At 46.1% G+C, this 21,707-nt stretch overlaps 1 protein-coding gene across 6 annotated transcripts in view; it reads right to left on the reverse strand.

Moving 5' to 3' along the window:
* The window catches only part of Ttc28 (tetratricopeptide repeat domain 28), a 567,342-nt gene that overhangs the window by 59,110 nt on the left and 486,525 nt on the right, over positions 1-21,707 (reverse strand). The gene's annotated exons all lie outside the window — the stretch shown is intronic.

A 21,707-nucleotide genomic window follows, 5' to 3' on the forward strand; every position in this document is an offset into this window, starting at 1 on the left:
TTTTAGGATTATTGTTAGGTTTGGGCATCAGGTTATTTTGGCACCATAATACAAGGGACAAAATGGTTCCTTCTCTTCTATTTTCTGAAAGAGTTTATATAAAATTGTGGGTGTTTTCCTGAATTATTTGACTTTGTAAGCAAAACCACCCAGGCACATGCCTATAATCCACAACTCTGGAGGCTAAGGCAGGAGGATTACAAATTCAAGGCCAGCCTCCGCAACTTAGGCCCTGAGCAACTTGGCAAGACCCTGTCTCAAAATAAAAAATAAAAAGGATCGGGATGTGGCTCAGTGGTAAGGTACACATACATACACTTTCTCTCTTTCTCTCTCTCTCTCTCTCTCAGGCCTCAAGTCTATTGTTACTGTTAAAAGACTTTTGAAAATAAATTTAATTTTCTTAATAACTTAGGGCTAGGGCTGGGGCTGGGGCTGTAGCTCAGTTGGTAGAGTGCTTGCCTGTTAAGCACAAGGCCCTGGGTTCAGTCCCCAGCACTGAAAAAAAAAAAAAAAAGTCATAGGGCTATTCATATTTTGTTTAATGTAGCATTAGTTTCAGTAAAATGAAAATGTCCAGGAATTTTCCCGTTTCATGGTAGCACTTACTGGCGTGAAGCTGTTGGTAACCTCCCTGGATCCTTGCGCCGCCATGAGGTCTACAGCAGCAAAGCCTCTTTCAGCAGGCATCCGCCTCTTCTCTAGCTCCTTTTCTTTACCGTCTCACTAAAATTGCATTATAAACACCATTGGGAAATCTGATTTTTATGTTATCATACATACTTAAAAAAATAAGGAAAAACTAGGCTCTGCTTTTTGCCCTTTTATTTTCTGTTTCTGTTGTTCTCCATTCCTTCCTGAAGATCCGGGCTCGGGCCTGGCACTTTCCGGGGGCCCGTTTGCTGCCGGCACTTCCCGTGGTGCAGGTCTTCCGACCATCAGCACCCTCTGCTCTTCCATCTAAAGACATCTTTGTTTTTCCTTCACCTTTGAAAGGTTCCTCTGCTGTTTATAGGGCTGACTGTCTGAAGACGTCACTCTCTGTCTTCTGCCCTGCATCCTTCTGCAGGGACACCCCAGTCCCTTCTATGTCACGTGTTGATTTTCTCTTGTTGCTTTCTTGATTTTTCCTTTATCTTGTTTACAAAAGTTGGGCCGTGAAGTGCCTGAGCATGGCTCTTTTCCTTGTTTACTCTTCTTAGGCTTCTCTGAGCCTTATGAATTTTTAAACATTTTATGCCTGACACCAAATTTGGGAATATTTCAGCCATTATTTCTTCAAGTGTTTTTCTGCCTTGAAATTTTTTTTTCTTTGACTCAAATGACATGCATGTTAGTTCTTCTAATATTGTCCCACAGATCTGAGGCTCTATTCTTTATTTTTTCAATCTCTTTTTCTCTGAGTTCTTAATATTTGAAACTTCCCACAGCTTTGTCTTCAAGTCTATTCCTTCTTCTAATATTGTCCCACAGATCTGAGGCTTTATTCTTTATTTTTTCAATCTCTTTTTCTCTGAGTTCTTAATATTTGATACTTCCCACAGCTCTGTCTTCTAGTCTATTCATTCATTGTTATTAGCATTATGTTTTTAAACCCACCCAGTGAATCTTTAATTTCAGATATTGTATTCCTCAGCTCTAGAATTCCCATTATTTTAAGTTCTTGGCTCTCTGGTGAAATGTCTTGTATTTTTAGTCACTGTGAACATAGTTCATGAGCAAAATCATAATTGGTTTGAATCTTTGTCTGCTATTTCAACATCTGAGTCTTATTTTTTTCTTTTTCTTTTCTTTGGTACTAGGGATTGGACCCAGGAGCAGTTTAACACTGAGAAGCAATCCCAGTACCTTTTAATTTTTTATTTTGAGACAGGGTCTAAGTTGCTTAGGGCCTTGCTAAATTTCCAAGGCTGGCCTCAGCTTGTAATCCTCCTGCCTCAGCCTCCCAAGTTGCTGGGAGTACAGGTGTGAGCTACTGAGCCTGGTCTGAATATTTTTCCAGATGGTATTAATTTACTTTCTTTTCTTTTCTATGACAAATGAATGACACTTTCCTGTTTCTTTGTGTGTCAAATGATTTTGCAACCTATCCTGAACACTGTGAAGGTTATAATGTGGATTCTGTTATATTTCTCTAGAAAGTACTTAATTTTTGGTTTCAAAGCAGGGAGCTAACATCATTGGACTTATCAAATGGGAGATTCAGGTTGAGTGGCAGCTCAAATCTTGATTTAGTTCTTACATCTTTAGCTCAAATCTGTCCCCTGCATTTGTGATACAGATCAGCCAGAGGCTTGGGCTAAGTTCACAAGCAAAATTTCGTTTTCCACTCTCTGGTCCTTCCATCCCAAGACACAAAGGCCCCTCATTTTCCAGAAGCTGTGGTTTCCCAGAACACTGTCATCTGGTTCCTCAGACCAGAAAGGCTGTCCTTTTCTACTGGAGTTTTAAATGACAGATGTGGCTACTGACCACGTTCTGACCTCAGGCTAAGAGCCACAAGAGTGGGACATGCGCTGCCATCCCCGCTGTGCTCTGGCAACCTCCAGAACCTGCCTGCTTCGTTCACTTTCAAGTGCCTTTGGAACCTGTGGCGTTTCCAGTTACTCCTGGGAGGGTGGTCCTAGGAGGTGCCCAAGTGCACCACTGCCGCACAGCACCGGGCAGGTCTGCAGCCCGGCTCGGCTCCAACTCCACACCCCCGCCAACGGCCCACGCCGTTGCCCTCTGTGGCTCGTGCCCGTGGCAGGAGGCCTCTGGAAGAAGATTCCATCCCAAGCAAAAGTCAGGCAGACACGCGAACCTGGCCGGCAAGCAGCTGGGCGAGATGGCAGTGTGGTCGTTGCGAGGCACAGTTGAGTCCTGAAGGGAGGACCCAGGCAGAGGCGAGTCCGTGCTGCCTTCATCAGGAGAGGGGTGTTCCAGAAGGTTCTGTGCCTACAGAGTGTCTGTTGACTGGACCGCGAGGAGACTGGGGTCCAGGGATCTGGGTTAGTGCCCTCTCTTTTAGTCCAGACTGATGGGACGGGACCAGATGAGCGCGGTTGGCGGGGTGGGGCAGGAAGCACAGACATGTGCTGCTGGTTTCCTGCAGAGGAGGGAGAGGCACAGACTGATGATCGCTTTAAATGTAGTGTGTGAGGCTGCTCCTCAGGAGACTGCAGATGAAGGAGGAGTGGGAGGAATGTCCTAGAACGCCACGTCTGTGGGTTTGGAGTCTTGGGAGGCAGCTGGTATCGCTGACACACAAATCCGAGGGAAAAGGATGACTTCAGGCTTGGATGAAGTCTCTAAATAACCTCCCAGGCCCCTCTGACTCCAAACTTCTGATTCTGTTTCTGAGTGTGGTTTTATGGTCACGTTATTTACGTTCCGACGCTCATTTGTGTTACTTCTGTGCCTTCAACTTGACAGTAGCATATTGAAAGCAGGAAATGAATTTTTACCTTTCAAAGTAATGTTCTGTGGTATTTTTTAAAAAAGCCTAATGCTTGGATTTTTATAATGTCTTATTAACTGCTAATAACAACTGCTAATAATGTGCATTTGTTAGGTCTTTAAATAAATAAAACATCTATGTGGAGACAGCAAGCATATCTGCAACTCCAGTCAGTTCTGCTCTGCAGACAGCACAGATCTGGAGGTGAATCCCCGTTCCTCCATCTTCAAGCTGTGCACGTGGCAATCTACTTCATCCCTCTGTGCCTCCGTTTACTCACCTGTAAGATGGGTTAGTGCCGTCCACCTTACAGGGTCATTGTGACTTAACGCGGTAGACAGAGTGCACTTGGCTCAATGCTGGGACAGAGGACACGGGGTATCTTCGTGGTATGGGTTCTCTTTAATAACCCTTCGCGGTGTTGCTCTTTCTAATATTTATTTTTAGTATTTTCAGAGGATGAACACAATAACTTTATTTTTTTGTGTGGTGCTGAGGATGGACTCAACCCAGGGCCTCACTGTGCGGGGCAAGCGTATACCACTGAGCCACACCCCCAGCCCTCCTTCTTATATTTTTGAAGCGGGAGGAAAGTGTTTCTAAGATCAGAACATTCCATTTACAATTTAAAACATACCCTGTGGTGAATCTCCCTGCAACCAGTCTTGCCATGCTGGGCAGAAGCGTGAATGCAAGGGAACGAGTAGGGTGCTCTGAGCCAAACTCTCTTTCTCTTTTACCTGCCTCTTGTGTGTTTTCTAGAGGGTAATAAGGCAAAATAAAACATGGAATGAAACGTTTTACTACTACAAATATCACATACAATGCTTCATTGCTAAATAGGCCAAATGTGACCCCTCCCCCACAGAGGCCACGCCTTCCCCTCAGCTCAAGTTCAGAACCAAGGCTGAGAAGCATTTTCACCATGGCTACTGTCAGACACTATTGCTGCCCTCTTGGTGCATCTGTGCGCGCTTCTGAAGCGTCCAGCACAGGAGCATGCGGCTTCCCCATGGCATCCAGAAGCCAGAGAGTCCTCTGGAATCCTGACCAGCCACACCCCACACACAGTGGCTTGGCAGCAGCTGCAAAAGCCCCTGAGGTCAGCCAGGACAGATGCCTACCACACCAGAGTATTTCCTTTCAGTGATTATGGACACACGTTCTCTTCCCAACGTGGTCTGAGCAAGGATAATTATACTTCCCACCAAGAAGAGATTCTTCCAAAGAAGGAAATGAAAGCCCATGAATGCAGAAGCAAGCACTGGAGACTGCACCGCGGTTCAGCCTGAGCCCTTGACCCTGGGCTCTCCCTTCTCCAGGAGTGCAGGCTGGAGGTCACTGAGCATCTTAACCTGAGTGAGCTGACATTCTCTGCAGACTGCTCTGCCATAATAGCATTACTATTTTTCATAAAATGGTCAGGCCAACAAGGGTCAGGCATACTAACTGCGATGGTTTTTCTTTTAAGAAAACACCCTATAAGGCCGAGATAATTGAAGCAAACATGTTTTCTGTGGCTAAGCTGAGGGCCAATGAGCTGCCCCGAGACGGTAACGTGGCACAGCCCTGTCTACTCTTCAGCAAGGGGATCGTTTCTTTGTTTTCTTTCTATTTATTTTGAGTGACCTTAATTTTAAAAGGAAACTGGGCAAAGGGAGTTCGATTCCACTCTGGGTTGCAGGCCCAGCGAGCCAGGTAGGTGCAGAGGGTTAGGATTAGGATTTGCACTGCTCAGCTAAAGAACACCTTGCTGTCTCCCCAGACACTTATCCCAGGAAGGGAATTTTCTGCCAATGCAACCAAAGACATTACTAAGAGAGATGTATTTTGTACTTGATTTATTCTAGCAGCATTTGCTGGATCAAGTCAGAATGTTAATGCTCTGGTTTTCTCTGGAACTAGAAATTGAGCCTCCCCGTTGTATGCATAATATTTCTACTTAAAGGCAGAGACTCAATATGACTTTTAACTGTCCACCAGAATTTTTGAATGGAAATATTTGTTTTTTCCAGTTTTATGAGGTAGAAATGATCAATAAAATTTATATATATTCAAGGTACATGGGATAATTTGATGTAGATATTCATTGTGAAATGATTACCACAATCAAGTTTTTAAGTTGGTTGGTTTGTTTGCAGTACTGGGCATTGAACCCAGGGGTGCTCTACCACTGTTATATCCCCGGTCCTTTTTATTTTTATTTGGAGACAGCTAAGTTGCTGAGGCTGGCCTTGAACTTGGGATCCTCTGGCCTCAGCCTTTGGAGCTGCTGGGATTACAGAGGTGCATCACCATGCCCAGCTCATAATCAAATTAACAACACACACATTGACTCACCTAGTTATGGTGGGTGCTCTGCTTTGTTATTCCCATGCTTTACATTCCAACAGTACCGCCCTCCTGCATCTCCCTACGTGTGGCTGCTGTGCAGCCCCTACCATAGCTCAGGCTGTCCCTCCACCTGGGCTCAACCTGGTGAAACCCACTGTCTCCAGGTGCAGATCAAGGAGCGTGTCCTGCAGGTAACCTCTCCCACCTGTGCACCTCTGGAATCTGACCCGTCCTCCCCTCAAAACAAGCCACAGTTCAACTGTGTGAAGGTTCCTAGGTGCTTGGTTCTACTTTCCTGCTTTGTAAGATCTCTGTATCCATATTAATCTCTTTCTGTGGATACATTATTGTTATAAAAACTCCACAAGACTGAATTGCTTGCTAAAGGCTATGCATTAGTAAGTGGCAGTCAGGTATATTTGGTTTTTTGCTCTCATGTTAAACCGAGGGCTCCTTACAGCAGGGAATATATTGACCTTAGCTCTGTAACCTGGATACACAGAAGAGGAACCAGCACCTGGTATGCATGTGGCAAATGTTTGCTCAGTGAATGACAGTCTCAGCAATCAGTTTTTGCACAAGTTTGACTGATTGCAATATCTTTTATAATATAAAATAGTGAAAATAAGAGATTTAGAAAATGTGGGGGCAGGTAAACGTGGTGCCTGCCATAAGATGAATTGGAGATTTCCATGAAGTTCCCACTGTGTTTCCGAAGGCCTCTACCTGTGATGCCTGCAAAGCTACTATCTACCAGGACTTCAAGGACAGGAACTGTATTTCTTTTTCTTTAAATCTTTTGGGCCCAGAACAGCACCTGGACCAAGGTGGGTTCTCAGATATTTTCTGAATGAATCGATGGATAAAAGGACAAATAGATACTCTATTTAAAACTCTGTGTGGACATCAGATTGACTAAGCTAAAAAAACGCATTCAGTTGGGTGCAGCAGTGCACACCTGTAACCCCAGCAACTGGAGGCTGAGGCAGGAGAACTGCAGGTGGGCCAGCCTCAGTAACCTAGTGAGGCCCAAAGGAACTTAGCAAGATCTTTCCTCAAAATGAAAACTAAAAAGGACTGGGGATGTAGTTCAGTGATCAAGAGCCCCTGGGTTCAATCCTTAGTACCAAAAAAGAAAAAGAAGAAGAAGAAATGCATTTATAATTGTCCACACTATTTTAATTCCAAACACCTCGCGGCTGTTCTTTGAAGCAGAGTTGCATCACACTGACATCTTATTTATCTCCTCTTGCTACCTGCCTCTTACCCCACTTTGATTTAAGTAGCTTCAGATGTCTCCTGGAACCTGCAGCTCACACTGTGCAGAGGCTGAGTAGAACAGTTATTCATACACTACTGACTTAAACTTAGCTCATCTGTAAATCTTAGTTACAGCAGCAAATAACTCAGAATGTCATTATTACAGCTCGAATTCCATTTCTATAAATAATGTTATAAAACCCAGGAAACACCCAGCCATCTCAAACACAGGAGAGACTGCATCACAATCAAAGGCTTCTTGTGGGCAGATTCTTTCTAACAAGAATGTGTCCACGTCAGAGCCACCTGAGAGGCAAGTGGGCTCGTGGAAAGACTGGCACCTAGAGACCTGTTCCAGGTCCCAGCTGGACCTCTAGCTGTTACCTTGGATACCTCGGCCAGCCCTCGAGGCTCAATTTCCCCATCTCAAAGAAGAGGGGTCCTAGTAACTGCCCCACCTACCTCAAAGGGCACTCCACCATCACGATCAAGTGAGGTGTCTGAGAAGCTGCCCGCAGGTGTTGTTAAGTGCCTGCAGGACAGGTGCACTGTCACGGTTGGAGCTGAGCCTCACTCCACTCTGGGCTCCGCAGCGTCCTTCTCTTCCAGTCCCCGTGGGCGAAGGGTCTAAACTTCTGAGGTCTCTGTTGCTTTAAAACTGCTTCTTTCAAATGAAGTCAAATACACCAAAGATCCAAGTTTGTTTCAAGGTTGAGCTAAAATCACCAAGGCAATTATTTAGGGGGAGTTCAGGGAATTGTGTGTAAGATTAAATGATCACTTTAATGTTTGAATGGAAATAGGTAAATGCTCAAGGACTGCTGAATTATTTCTTTCATGATGTGTCTTGATATGAACCATTGTTATTTCAAGAAGTGTCTAGGGTGATGGATTTATTTTTGAAAAGATTCTTCCAACTAAAGGACTCGTATTTCTCAACAAGAAGCCATGCTCTTTGCTCTCACGTTCACTAGGGAAGATGGTTTGATTGTGTCTCAGGCTGCCAGTGTCAGAACATCCTCCTAGTTTTTCACTTTGCATGTTTTTCTATTTTCCTTCCCTCCACTGTACCCCTGAGGTCAGTGAGACTGGAGAATACCCAGATGTGGTGACCACGAGGAAGTTTCCAGAAGAGAAGTCTATCAATATTTCCAAAAGGATAGCAAAAGTCTAGAAAGGAAGGGAATGAGTCATTTTCTCTCGGTCTCTTTCTCATCCTCAAACAGAATCATTTGAAAATGTAATTCCAGGCCCTAGGAGGCCCGTTACCATGATTTTGAGATCCCTTTCTGAAACCCACCTTTGAATGCCAGTTCCTTCACTTAGCTGCCTTTTCTTTTCTTTTCTTTTTTTTTTTTAACCCCAGGAGCACTTAACCACTGAACCGCATCCCCAGCCCTTTTTAGTATTTTATTTAGAGACAGGGTCTCGCTGAGTTAGCTAGGGCCTTGTTTAGTTGCTGAGGCTGGCTTTGAACTTGCAATTTTCCTGCATCAGACTCCTGAGCCACTGGGATTACAGGTGTGAGCCACTGTGTCCAGCAAACGTTTAGCTCTGAGTGAACCCCTGAGCCTCAGCTTGGTGCTCTGTAAAACAGGCCACCATCGCTACACCACCTCAGGGGACACGGCCAACACCTAGTGAGTTCAGACACTAGTGCCTGTCACATAGAAAAGGCCCCAAAGAGGCCATTTCTCTTGTCTTAGTCGAAAAAGAAACAAGAGCTCACCCACCAACACCAGATGGACCTGACAGAGCCTCCAGCAGGCATCTGCACACCTTGGCTTATTAACCAAGTGGAAGATGAATCAGAATCGTGTCTTATCTCCTAGGAAATCCCACTGTGTGGGAAACTGAAATAACCAGTACAACAGAACCTGGAGTCTCTTGCCTCTTGTCTCACTTGCAAAGATGAGATGATTATTATCGAATACCCGGAGAAAGGAAGTCTACACCCACACACACACCCCCCCCCCACCACCAAGCTCCCTATTCTCTTTTTCATTTCATTCTGGTGTTAGCTTAGTTCACTCTTTCTGTCTCCTCCCGTGGAAATGATGGCTTTTCAAATACAAAACCAGACACATCCTAGCATTGATCAGACCCTTCCCTAGCCTCAGCTTTAACAGAATTGTGAACAGTGTACCTGTATGGGTAAAACAGGGGGCTCGCTTAATCATCAATGAATATTCCCTTAGAGCCAACTCTGTTCCAGGTCCTGCACCAGCAATGACGAATTGGACAGGCTCGAGCTCATCCCCAGTGGTCTGTGGCCCCACGGGAGAAATAGACATCACACAGTGAACCCCACAAATAAATAAAACAGTTCTGTGATTAGGTCTGTTCAAAGGGAAACCCAGGGTGCTCAGTGGGAAGGAAACAGAGGGACCCTCAACAGCAAACTGCCCACCCCGACACAGCTCTTTTTGAAACAATCCCATGGAGATTTCTTAAGCCCCCTACAAGGATGTGGCATCCAAAATATCATTAAGAAGCAAATCTAGAAGAGAGAGGCATGGTATGAAGTGGAGAGCTAAAGGCAAGGAAATCGATGTCGTGTGTCGCTCAGTCTTCCCATTTAATCTTCATCAAGGAAAGGCTGTCTCCAGCCTTGAGGTGATGATCAATATGTGACCCTCATCAGTCTAAATTAATAAATATATATATATTAGCCTGCAGTGCGACCTGCAAGTTATCTCCAGGCTAGATTCTCCTGTGGACAGCATCCGTCAACCTCACGCTTGGTTTCTGTGGAAGCAGCACTGTTGCTTGGTCCACCTGTAAGACAGGAGGCGAGGATGCAGAAAGCAAGCTGAAGTCCCTGCCAGGTGACAGCGAGAGGAGGCCTGGTGTTGGGACCTGGGAATTTGCAGGAGTGCATGCGGCAGCCCAGCGCCAGCCAGGATGGGTTCTCAGTCCTTTCTACACACAGCAGCCTCTGATCAGGGCCGCCATAACATGAAGTCTCATCTCACCATGTCTTTTAATTAGCAGGGAGTGCACACAGGAATTAAGAAAAAGATGAGCTTCGGACAATGACTTGGTCTCCATCAGTCGGCATGTTTTAAAGTGACAGGTCCTTTCATCAGTTCTGTGTCTCCCTGCTTATTAGCAGTGACTCCTCGCTGCAGGAACACAAGTCCTCTGAAAGCCAGGAAAGGACATCTTGTCACGTGTGACACCTCAACAAGTCTTGACCTAACGTGCCACTGGGAGCCAGCGTCTGGCGAGCAGCCCTGAGGTGAGGCTGCGCTGCGGGCGGGGGTGGTGGTCTCCCACGCGCGTCTGAGCTGGGCGAGTCCACCTTCCTGGGCCTCCGGGGTGAGACTGTGCTCCACGACACTCCTCGTGGGCAGGAGAAGGCTAGAGAAACGAGGCGACCATGAAACACGCTATCCCTCTGCCGCGCTTCGTCCCGTGGATGACGTGCTGACCGCATGCTGACCATCTGTGTGACGGCGTGTTCAGGGGAAGGCGTGGCTCGTCCCCACTTGTGCACCCCCTCAGTCGGCGTTCCCCTAGGCCCTGTCAGGCCCTGACCATGCAGAGACCAGATGATCACCGCCAGTCTTCACTCTGGCCTTGAGGGCAGCCATCACTGGGACAGAGCTCATCTGCCCTCTGTGTCATCAGAGGCTAGTTAGTCAGCAGTGTTCGTCAGAGTTCCACTTACCAGGTGTGCAGACTGCCTACACCCTGGTTGGGAGAGAGGGGCAAAGGTGGGTGAGGTGGGCCAGTCCCCTGCAGGCACCCTCCTCTCCAGCCAGTCCAGCCCTGCTGGCTCCTCGCCACCTGTGTGAGCAGGTGCCCTCACCTGTCAGAAGACTGCCAGAAAAGGCAGAAGAGCAAGGCAAACAGCAACACAGGCTCACTGGAATGCATGAGGCAGCGGGGACAGGGGTGGCTGGCCCTGTTGGAATAGAGGGCGCACCAGCAGCCAGACAGGGCCACATGGTATGGAACAATGGGGCGATAGCACCCCTCAGCCACCACCATTCTCTGTGGCGCTGCGTGAGAGCAGATGGGTGGCAAAGAGCTCTTAGGAGAGACCCTGGGCAGCAGAGGGCCAGCAGCACCCACAGAGAAGGAGGCGGGAAGGCCACCAGGTGCCAGGGCAAGTTCTGGTTAGAGCCAGCCTGCTGCAGGAGACAAGGGATGGTTCTAGGAGCAGATGGGCAAGATCAGACGGAGGCTGGTGATGACGAACAGACGGCAGTAAAGCGAAGGGAGATCTAGGGACGAATGTTGCAAAAGCCTCAAAACTAAGGAAAATAGGGGACCTGGAAAGAAAGACGAGGCTTTAAGGCACATGAACAAAACTGGAGCTGAAAGCACGCCGGACAGGAGTGCGGGGAGGAGGGTCCAGCACGCGCGGGGCTGGCAGAGGTCTGTGGGGAGGGGAAAGTCGGGCACTTAAGGGTGACATCAGCCAGGAGGTCCATCTGTGTCCTTCAGCAGAGTCTGTTTCCAAGGGAACGTGCAGGGACCAAGTGTGCCCACAGTCCTGGAGCAAGTGGAGGCCGAGAAGCCCGGAGGCAGGAGGAGGGCCTGCAGGCCTCACCCACACCTGGGTGTGGCAGGTGCTGAGCAGAGATGAGCAGAGAGGTGTCCTCCGTGGGATGGAGGGAACACAGCACAGGAGTCCAAGGGAGACCCTCCCTCTGTCTCCAGGGCCGCTGGCAGTGGGAGGCTGGAGCATGGTCCGTGCACATCATTCCCAGGGGAGGACCGCATCCTGCCCCAAGGATGCTGGGCGAGAACCGTGACGTGCTTTGGTCAATGGACCGTGAGCAGATGAGGAGCAAGTGGAGGCTGGGATGAGCCTCCTTGGTTTGCTCGGTCTCTTGCAGTCCTGACTTCTGCCAGAGGAGTCTTCCTGAGTCCCCACTAGCCGCAGGACAAGGCAGAGGGTGCTGACCTAAACCCAATGGGCATTGGGAAGCAGAACCACCCAGGTGACCTGCAGACTCGGGGCAAGAAACACATGCTTGGGGCTCTAAGTCCCTGGAATCCTGGGGTGCCACGTGGCACTATCAGAGGAACACCCAACTAGTGCAGCCCAAGTGGTGGGTCTGACCCTGTCAAAGGCACCCCTTGTAGGAAGGTCACCCCTCCAGGCCTCCTGACAACTGTGTGGAATCATAAGTACAAACAGGATGAAAAACTCTGCCTATTTCAGCCACTTCAAAGGAGAAATTGGTGACTATCTTCTGGGGTTATTTTCTCAAAGCAAGAGAAGTCAAGAGTTATGTATTAAATGTCTTAAATATTGATTGCTAAATAAAGCTGTGTGCGATCAATGAGAAAGAAAAGACTGGGGAGTTTCACTGGGGCAAAGGGCAGGATATACAAAGGCAGGGATATTGAGATTTGATAAGTTGAAAGAGTTTCTACACAACTGGTTGTGGCAACACCCAGCCTATAGTTGACAGGGATCCAAGAGAGAGACTGAAGGTCTGGATTGATTTCAGAACCCTGGCTGCCCCTTTCTCCAGACCCTTGTTCTAGAAAAAATGCTACCCCAAGTTTTGGAACTATGGACAAAGCGTCTGGGACAAGGGATAAAGGGGGGAATGTCCAGTGCTCAGCAATGCCTCTCCAGGTCTGCAGGACACTACAAACCAGCCCCTGCCCCCCAACACAAGGCAGAGGTCAACCCTGATCCAGCGAGCCCCAGACATTCAGAGTCCCACACCCTCTGCTTGCCCAGTGGCAGGTTCTTGAGGTTTCCCCGCGTCAGCCCGTCTGCTTCTTGTCTTTACCCTCATTCTGTCACTCACCAGGTTACCCCACCTCTGGACCACGGGAAAACTCACAGAGCTAGTGATTTCAAAACATGTGCTTTACAAATAGTCAGGAGACACACAGAAGGGGACCCCACGCAGGCCGGCTCAGAGGTCACAGGAGGAGATGTTGCTACATTCAGAGCTTCCTGGGCCTCCTGAGCTCAACGTGCTCTCAGGCTTTGGGAAGGAACCCAAGTTGGGGAATCGGGCCCAAGACCAGAGCCTGCGAGGCTCGTACCCTCCTGGAACTGGGCCTAGAGTGCTCTGGTTCCTGACCTGGTGTTATCCTTTGTCCTTCCAATAGACATGGATGAGTCTGAGTGAGTCACTTGGTGGATAAGGCTGTGCCTGCCCTTGGGAGCCCAGCCACATTGGAAGCGGAGGGACACCGAAAGACAGGACGTGCCAGGCAAACCCACCCATCCAAGAGGGGGCCCGACTTTGGATCTTGTAAGAAAGAGGGGAGTCCCAGAAGGCAGAAGCTGGGGGACTGCGACGGGGAAGGCTATGCATGACTCACGCAGCAAAGGGCAGATCCTCCTCTTGCAGATGCCACTCAACATCTGGAGGGCCATGCCCCACCCCTGCTCCCTCCACGCCCTTACCTGGTGAGGAGCTCCTGCCTAGAAGGCACCTTCTCCCCTCAGATGTCACCTCTGGTGTCCTTCGACCTCTCCCCTGGCCCCAGTTAGGCAGAGTGAGGTGGGCCTCTGTGTTCCGACCTTTATCTCAGCTCTCGTCGGTCACCTGGCAGATTCATAATTCACAACTCGCTGCACATTCCACGCTGCGGGCTCCTGGAAGGCTGAGAATCCCAGCTGCGCGGAACTCGCATGTCCAGGCTCAGCTACACCACGTGCTCGTAAAACATCTCAAAGCAGTACCGACCGACACAGTGAAATCGGAAACTGTTTGTTTTAAGGTACAATATAAATGCGCCAAAATAGTATATCTACTTTTTCTCCACCGAATTCTGGAAAGGATTTGGGATAAGAAAAAACATTTGTCTTATAACGTAAGATCTTACTAGGGTGGATTAATCGAGAGGGCAGTCTCATTAACAAAAAGCCCGAATTAGAAAATATATCTGTAAAGATGGGTTTGAACTTTCAATTCAAATGGGGCTAATGAGGTAGCAATGACATAGTGGTCAGTACTTGGGTTCGTACTCTAAAGAGCAGATCAAATAATTTGAATCAGTCTGTGGATGGATGACGTGTTATAACAGCAATCTTGCTTTTGCAATTGAGTTGCTTAAGAACCCTTGATTTTCTCTTTTTGGGGGGATCTTTTTGGGATCACACTAATCATAATCTTTGGTTTGTGCTGCCCTTCCCTTATGCCTGTTTTCGTTTATTTGGTAGTTTAAAAAAATTTTTTTTCATTGTAGATGGAAACAATATCCTTATTTTTATGTGGTGCTGAGGATGGAACCCAGCGCCTCGCACGTGCTAGGCAAGCCTCCGCTACTAAGCCCCAGCCCCAGCCCTATTTGGTAATTTCTAATAATGTCATAAGCACTCATAAAAGCACCATTGAAAACCAAGGTCAGGGTCTTAAAAATGACATACGTCAACTACCAGTCACCTCCCCCAGCATCCTTCCCCTGCCTCCCAGTCTCAGGTAGGCCCATCTCTAATCTCAGAACCAGCACCCCAGGTGGTCCTTTCTGCACAAGTGCAAGCCATCTATCTGTATTCCTAAAAGTACATTTTTACTTTCATGGTAACTCTATTAAGAGTATGTCATGCTGTAGGTAATTTGGGGGAGGTCTCGCTTTTCACTTAATATTTCTGAGATTTAGCAGTATCTTTGGGTTCACTCTGGCTCATTTGCTTTTGAAAGCTGCCTAATATTCCATGTGGGGCCTCCGCCACCATCTGCTCATCTGCCCTCTCACTGATGGCATTTGGGTTGATTCCAGGATGTTGCTACTACTCACAGCACAGCTCTGATCATTCTCCCCCACAGGCAAGCACCCCTCTTGGGCCTCACGCCTAAGATGCAAAGGGTATGTGATTCTTCGCCTCTGGAGGGTCATGCCAAACTTCTGCTGATGTGGTTGTGACAAGTGGCTCTCCCAGCAGCCACACGGCAGAGAGCCTGTGGGCCCCATGGCTTCCTGCATCCCCTCCAGTGCCTGTATGATCAGACTCATTCATATCTGCCACTTGTTCTCAGTGGAGAACCCACAGGAGTCGTCAGCATATTTGAAGCAGTGCAATTCAAATGAATCAGTGTCTTGAAATAAGAAAATGCATCTGATTGCAAAAACAGTTTTTACTATAGAAAAGCCTCAAACGGGAGGAAAAATCAGTGATAGTTAACAGTTCACCAAGGTTTAAACTTCCTTCACGATGCAGGAACATTTACCCCATTAAGAGGAAGTCCATAAATGCAATTTACTTAAAGCCCCTTGGGAACGCTTCCTCCACACCTAGTCTGCTACTGAACACAGCCCTGCCAGTGCGCTAACGTACTAGGGTCCCCAAAGTGCCACTGCACTGTCCCAGGTGCCCGGGGAGCAGCTTCCATGCTGCAGGAGTCTGGCTACATACCAGAGTTTAAAACTGAAGGTGTGTTTTGAAATCCATGCCACCTTCCTCACCGGAGGTTGGTGTTCTGTAGAGTCGTTTCCATCCCGCCTCCTTTGATCAGGGAGGAAGGGACTGGAAGTTCCTATTAAACACTTAATAAAAGCAATTCTTTTATTTTAAAATCCATTTTCAGAAGCTCCTTTGTAGCATTTTACTTCCTTTCAGCAGCAAGATGCCATTAAGGAGAGCAAACGGTCTGCAGAATAACAAGGACACGCGGCGAGTGGCGGGTAATTGAATGAAGGTATCCCCCAAGGCACAGGGACTCAATTTCTAGGGGCACGGTGTATTTTACAACACCAGAGAAGCAGTAACCCAGCCCAGCATGAAGAGTCTGCTCCCCGCACAGCTTCTGGTGGCTACATTTCACGCCACGGCTGTCCCGCCACGGGCTGGGCACCGCCTAAGTGAGAGTTCAGGGTGCGGATGCAGCACCTGCTCCCCAGGGTGCTGCCATTCTCTTGGGGAGATTATGAAACATGAAAGAGTCAAGGAAGTGCTGTTATTAGGCACCACAGAGTGGGTAGGGACCTGATTTGGCTGGTTCTGGTGGGAGCAGCGTGGGATTTGAACAGGGCCCTCGAGGGTGGTTAGACAGTCTACAGAAGGTGCAGGGCAGCTGGGCAGAAGGGGACGGGTCCACTCATTCCAGCCCCCACCGAGCACCTCCTGTGCTCCAGGGCTGCCAGAGGGGGCAGCGCACACAGGTGGGTGAAAGTGACCACGGAGCTTCTGCACTGCCTGGGAAGGCACCATTTCTGCAGGAATCTGAAGGGCGAAAAGCAGCATCGTCCGCAGAGCAGAGGGCAGAGCTTTCCGGAGGGAAGGAGGCGCTGCGTAAGGCTAAGGTGAGAACGCCCCTGGTGTGGGGGGAGATTCCAGGCGCACAAGAACGCCGGGCTTCTTGGAGGCGTGTGGAGGCCGATCCCACGGGCACAAGGCTGGCTGAACCCTCAGGGGACTTGATGTGTTTGTAGGGGTTTGTGACGCAGGGAGGGCAAGGAAATGGAGACCCAAACATCTCTGGGAAGGACAGTCTGGCTAAAGGGGACGGGAGGTCCATAGGAGTGGGGAAGGAGGAGGGAGGCCAGAGAGGAGGGCGTGGAAGTGGCTCAGGGGCAGGAAACAGCAGCCCACACGCTGCTGGCCGCAGTGGAAGCAGAGAGGGGGACTATAAGTGCATTTTAATAGGCGATTGTAGAAAAAAGCACATGGGATTTATTACTCAACCACTTTTAGTGGACGGCGATGTTAACTCTATGCACCTTCCGTGTGACGATCTCTAGAAGTCGTTCATCTCAGGAAACTGTACCTCCAGAGCCACTGAACAGCTGCTTCCCCCTACCAGCCCTGATGACCAGTCCTTCTCTTTCTAAGAGTTCGGGAGCTTTGTTACCTAAGAGCAATCACGCAGCATGTGTTTTTTTTGTCTGACTTATTTCCTGGGGCATAATGTCCTCCAGGATCATCATGTTAGCACATGACAGAATCTTTTGCAAGGCTGAATGATATTCCATGGTATGTTGATACCACATTTTCTTTACCTGTTCATCCACAGGTGGACATTTAGACGACTTCTGCCTCTTGGCTACTATGACCAGTAGTGCAGTGAACATGGGTCATGCTTTCAATTGTTTTGAGATATACCCAGAAGTGGGATAGCTGGGTCATGTATTAGTTCTATTTTTAATATTTTGAGGAATCCCCATACTCTTTACCATAGTGGTTACACTATTTTATATTCCAACAAACCATACATATAGGTTCCTATTTCTGTACATACTCGCCAACTCTGGTTTTTTTTTTTTTTGGGGGGGGGTCTGCTCTTTGTTGTTCTTTCTTTGAGAGTTGCCATTCTCCTGGGTGAGGTGGCATCTCAGTGTGGTTTCCTTCCTTCCTCCCTCCCACCCTCCCTCCCTCCCTCCTTCCTTCCTTCCTTCCTTCAGATTAAACCCAGAGACACTTTACCACTGAGCCACATCCCCAGTTCTTTTTATTTTTTATTTTGTGGCAGGTCTTTCTGAGTTGCTGAGGCTGGCTTTGAACTTTAAATCTTCCTGCCTCAGCCTCCCAAGCCTCTGGGATTACAGGCATGTGCCACCGTGCCTGGCTCTCATTGGGGTTTCAATTTACGTTCTCCTAATTAGTACTGATGTTGAACATCTTTTCATGTGCTTGTTGTATATATCTTTGAGGAGACATCTATTCAAGTCCTTTGCCTATTTTTTTAAACTGAATTATTTGTTTTTTCTGCGTGAGTTGTTGTTGAATCATAGGAATTCTTTATATATTCTGAGTATTAACCTTTATCAGATATAATAAGGCTAGGAAATGTTTTCTTCTGTTCTGAAGATTGTCTTTTTACTGTTATTTCCTTTGTTTTTAAAGAGGATGTAGTCCTCTTGTATATTTTTTAACTTTTTGCCTGTGGTTGATATCACATGTAAGAAATAACTGCTAAACCCAAGGTCATAAAGCTTTTCCTCTATATTTTCTTTAAGGAGTTCTACAATTTCAGGTCTTATGTTTAGGTCATATTATGGTTTAGATATGAGGTGTCCCCCAAACTTGTCTCTCATGTGTGAGACAATGCAAGAAAGTTTAGAGGTGAAATGATTGGGTTATGAGAGTCTTAACATAATGGGTGCATTATTATTGATGGGATTAGCTGAATGGTAACTGCAGGCAGGCACGGTGTGGCTGGAGGAGCTGGGTCCCTAGCGGTGGGCCTTTGGAGTTTATATTTTGGAGCTTCCTCTCTGCTTCCTGACTGTAGTGTCCTGAGCCACCTTCCTCCACCACAATCTTCTGCCATGATGTTCTGCCTCACCGTGGGCCCACAGCAATGGATTCAGCCACTGATAGATTGAGACCTCTGAAACTGTGAGCCCCAAGTAAACGTGTCCTCTTCTGATTGTTCTCGTCAGGTCTTTTGATCACAGCAGCAAAAAAACTGACCCAACAGGTCTTTATTCCATTTTGAGTTGGTTTTTGTGTGTGGTGTGAGGTAAGGGTCCAACTTCATTCTTGCTTGTGCAAATCCTGTTTTCCTCACACTCCTTGCTGAAGAGACTGTCCTTTCCCATTACATGGCTTTGGCACCCTTGTCAAAGTCCTCTGACCCCACACATGAGGGTTTATTTCTGTGTTCTGTGTTCTCTGTTCTATTTCATTGGTGTAGATATATATCTATCTTTATGCCAGTATCTTATTATTTTAATTAATGCAGTTTTGTAATAATGTTTTGAAATCAGGAAGTATAAGGTCTCCAGTTGTTTTGTTTGTTTGTTTGTTTGTTTTTACCTTAAGATTATTCTGGGAGATGTGGTGGTGCACTCCTATAATCCCACAACTTGGGAGGCTGAGGTAGGAGGATCATGAGTTCAAAGCCAGCCCCAGCAACTTAGTGAGACCGTGTTTCAAAATAAAAAGTAAAAAGAAACTAGAGATAGAAGGAACTTATCTCAACATTATAAAAGCTATGTATGACAAACCCAAAACAAACTTCATACTGAATGGAGACAAATTGAAAGAATTTCCTCTATAATCAGGAATAAGACAAAGATGTCCACTCTTATCACTTCTATTCAAGAGAGTTCTTGAAACTCTATCCAGAGTAATCAGAGAAGGAAATTAGAGGCACACAGATAGGAAAAGAAGTCAGATTATCCTGTGGAGGACATGATCCTATATCTAGAAGACCCAAAAAACTCCACCAGAAGACTTGTAGAACTGATAAATGAATTCAGCAAAGTAGCAGGACACAAGATCGACATTCGTAAATCAATAGCTTTCCTGTACTACAACAGTGATTCTGATGAGAAAGAAGTCAGGAAAACAATCCCATTCACAATAACCTCAAAAACATTAGATACTTGGGAATTAATTTAACCATGGGGGTGAACAATCTATATAATGAAAAGTATGCAACACAGAAGAAGAAATTGAAGAAGACCTTAGAGGATGAAAAGACCTCCCATGGGCTCTTAGATAGGCAGAATCGATATTGTCAAAATGGCCATACTACCAAAAACAGTGTACAGATTCAATGCAGTTCCCATCAACACACCTGAAACATTCTTCACAGAACTATGAAACAGGGGCTGAGGGTATAGCACAGTTGGTGGACTTCTTGCCTTGCATGTAAAAGGCCCTGGGTTCAATCCCCAGCACCACATTAAAAGAAAAAAAAAAAAAAAAAGAACTACTTTTTAAAAAGTACTCAAATTCATCTAGAAGAATAAGAGACCCAGAATAATCAAAGCAATCCTGAGCAAGAAGAGGGATGCAGGAGGCACCACAGGCCCCAAATTATACTACAGTGGTACAGTAACAAAAACAGCATGGAGTCAGCATCAAAATAAACACGAAGAACAGTGGAGAAGGCTAGAAGACACAGAGACAAACCCATCGACAAAGGTGAGAGAAACATGTTGGAGAACAGCCAGCCTTTTAAACAAATGGTGCAGGGAAAACTAGAAAGCCATACACAGAATTAAACTACATCCCTCCCTCTCACCCTGCAAAACATCAAATCAAAATGGATCAGAGACTTAGGAATCAGAACAGAAACCTTGCAACTACTAGAGGAAAGCAAAGGGTCAACACATCAATTACTGGTGCAGGTACCAACTTCTTTAAAAAAACAAAAAACCAAAAAACCCTGAAGCTCAAGAAATAAAAACAAGAATCCCTAAGTGGGATGCCATCAAATTAAAAAGCTTTTGCCCAGAGAAGGAAATGATTAAGAGTATGAAGAGAGAGCCTACAGAATGGGAGAAAATCTTTGCCCGCTACTCTTCTGGCATGGGATTAATATTCAGAACATATACAGAACTAAACAAGCTTAATGTTAAAAAATAATAACCATCTAATCAATAAATGGGCAAAAGAAATTAACACATTTCTCAAAAGCAACACAGTGTACAACAAATATATGAAAAAATGTTCAACCTTTCTAGCAATCAGGGAAATATAAATCAAAACTACATTAAGATTCACCTCACTCCAGTCAGAAAGGCAATGATCAAAAATACAAATAATAATAAATGCTGATAAGGATGTGGGGAAAAGGTATACTTGTACGTTGCTGGTGGAACTGCAAATTAGAATAGCCACTCTGGAAAGCAGTATGGGGATTCCTCAAAAAACTAGGAGTGGAATCACCATATGATCCCCCCCATCCCACTGCTCAATATTTATCCAAAAGAACTAAAATCAGTATACTATAGTGATACAGGCACATTAATGTTTATAGCATTGCAATTTACAATAGTCAAATTATGGAATTAGCCCAGGTGCCTGTCAACAGACAAACAAATGGGTAAAGAAAATGTAGTATATATGCACAATGGAGTATTACTCAGTCATAAAGAAGAATGAAGTTATGGTATTTGCTGGCAAATGACTGGATATGGAGAACATCATGCTAAGTGAAATAAACCAGACTTAGAAAATAAAGGATCAAATGTTTTCTCTCATATGTGGAAGCTAAAGCAAAATAAGGGAAAACAATGGGGTAGAGATCGGTTATGAGAAAGATATAGGGAAGATAAGTGGAGTAGAAGGAGGAGATAAGGAAGGAGAGAGGGTGAGTGGAAAAATTACCCTACATGCATATATAAATATACACAGTGAATTCTACATTTATGTCTATGTATAAAGCACCAATTGAAAATAAATAAATAAGGGGCTGGGGTTGTGGCTCAGTGGTAGAGTACTTGCCTAGCACACGTGAGGCCCTGGGTTCGATCCTCAGCACCACATAAAGATAAATAAATAAAATAAAGGTATTGCGTCCATCTATAACTAAAAAATATATTAAAAATAAATAAATGAGTTAAAGGAAGATCAGTAGAGGAAAAAGAATAAGGGAAGGGAAAAGGGACCAGAAACTGGTGGAGGGGGCAGGGACTGAATGGAGTCAAAGTCTACAAATGTATCATTTTCTTTTTGTCAAAATGAACCCAATTACGATGGATAATTATAATGCTCTACTAAAATAAATAAAGTACTGGGGATGTAGCTCAGTGTTAAAGTGTCCCTGGGTTCAAACTCTTGTTCCCCTCCTCAAAAAAAAAAAAAATTGTTTTGGCTATGCTGGGTCCTTTGAGATTCCATATGAAATACTAAGCCTTTTTTTTTTTTTTTGCAAAAAATGCCACTGGGATTTTGATAGAGGTTATATTGAATCTGTAGATTGCTTTGGGTAGTATGAATATTTAATCCATGAATATGGGATGGTTTCCCATTGTTTGTAGCTTAATTTTTTTGAGCAATGTTTTGTAATCT

Source organism: Sciurus carolinensis, chromosome 8 (genome assembly GCF_902686445.1).
Source record: "Sciurus carolinensis chromosome 8, mSciCar1.2, whole genome shotgun sequence".
Lineage (NCBI taxonomy): Eukaryota > Metazoa > Chordata > Mammalia > Rodentia > Sciuridae > Sciurus > Sciurus carolinensis.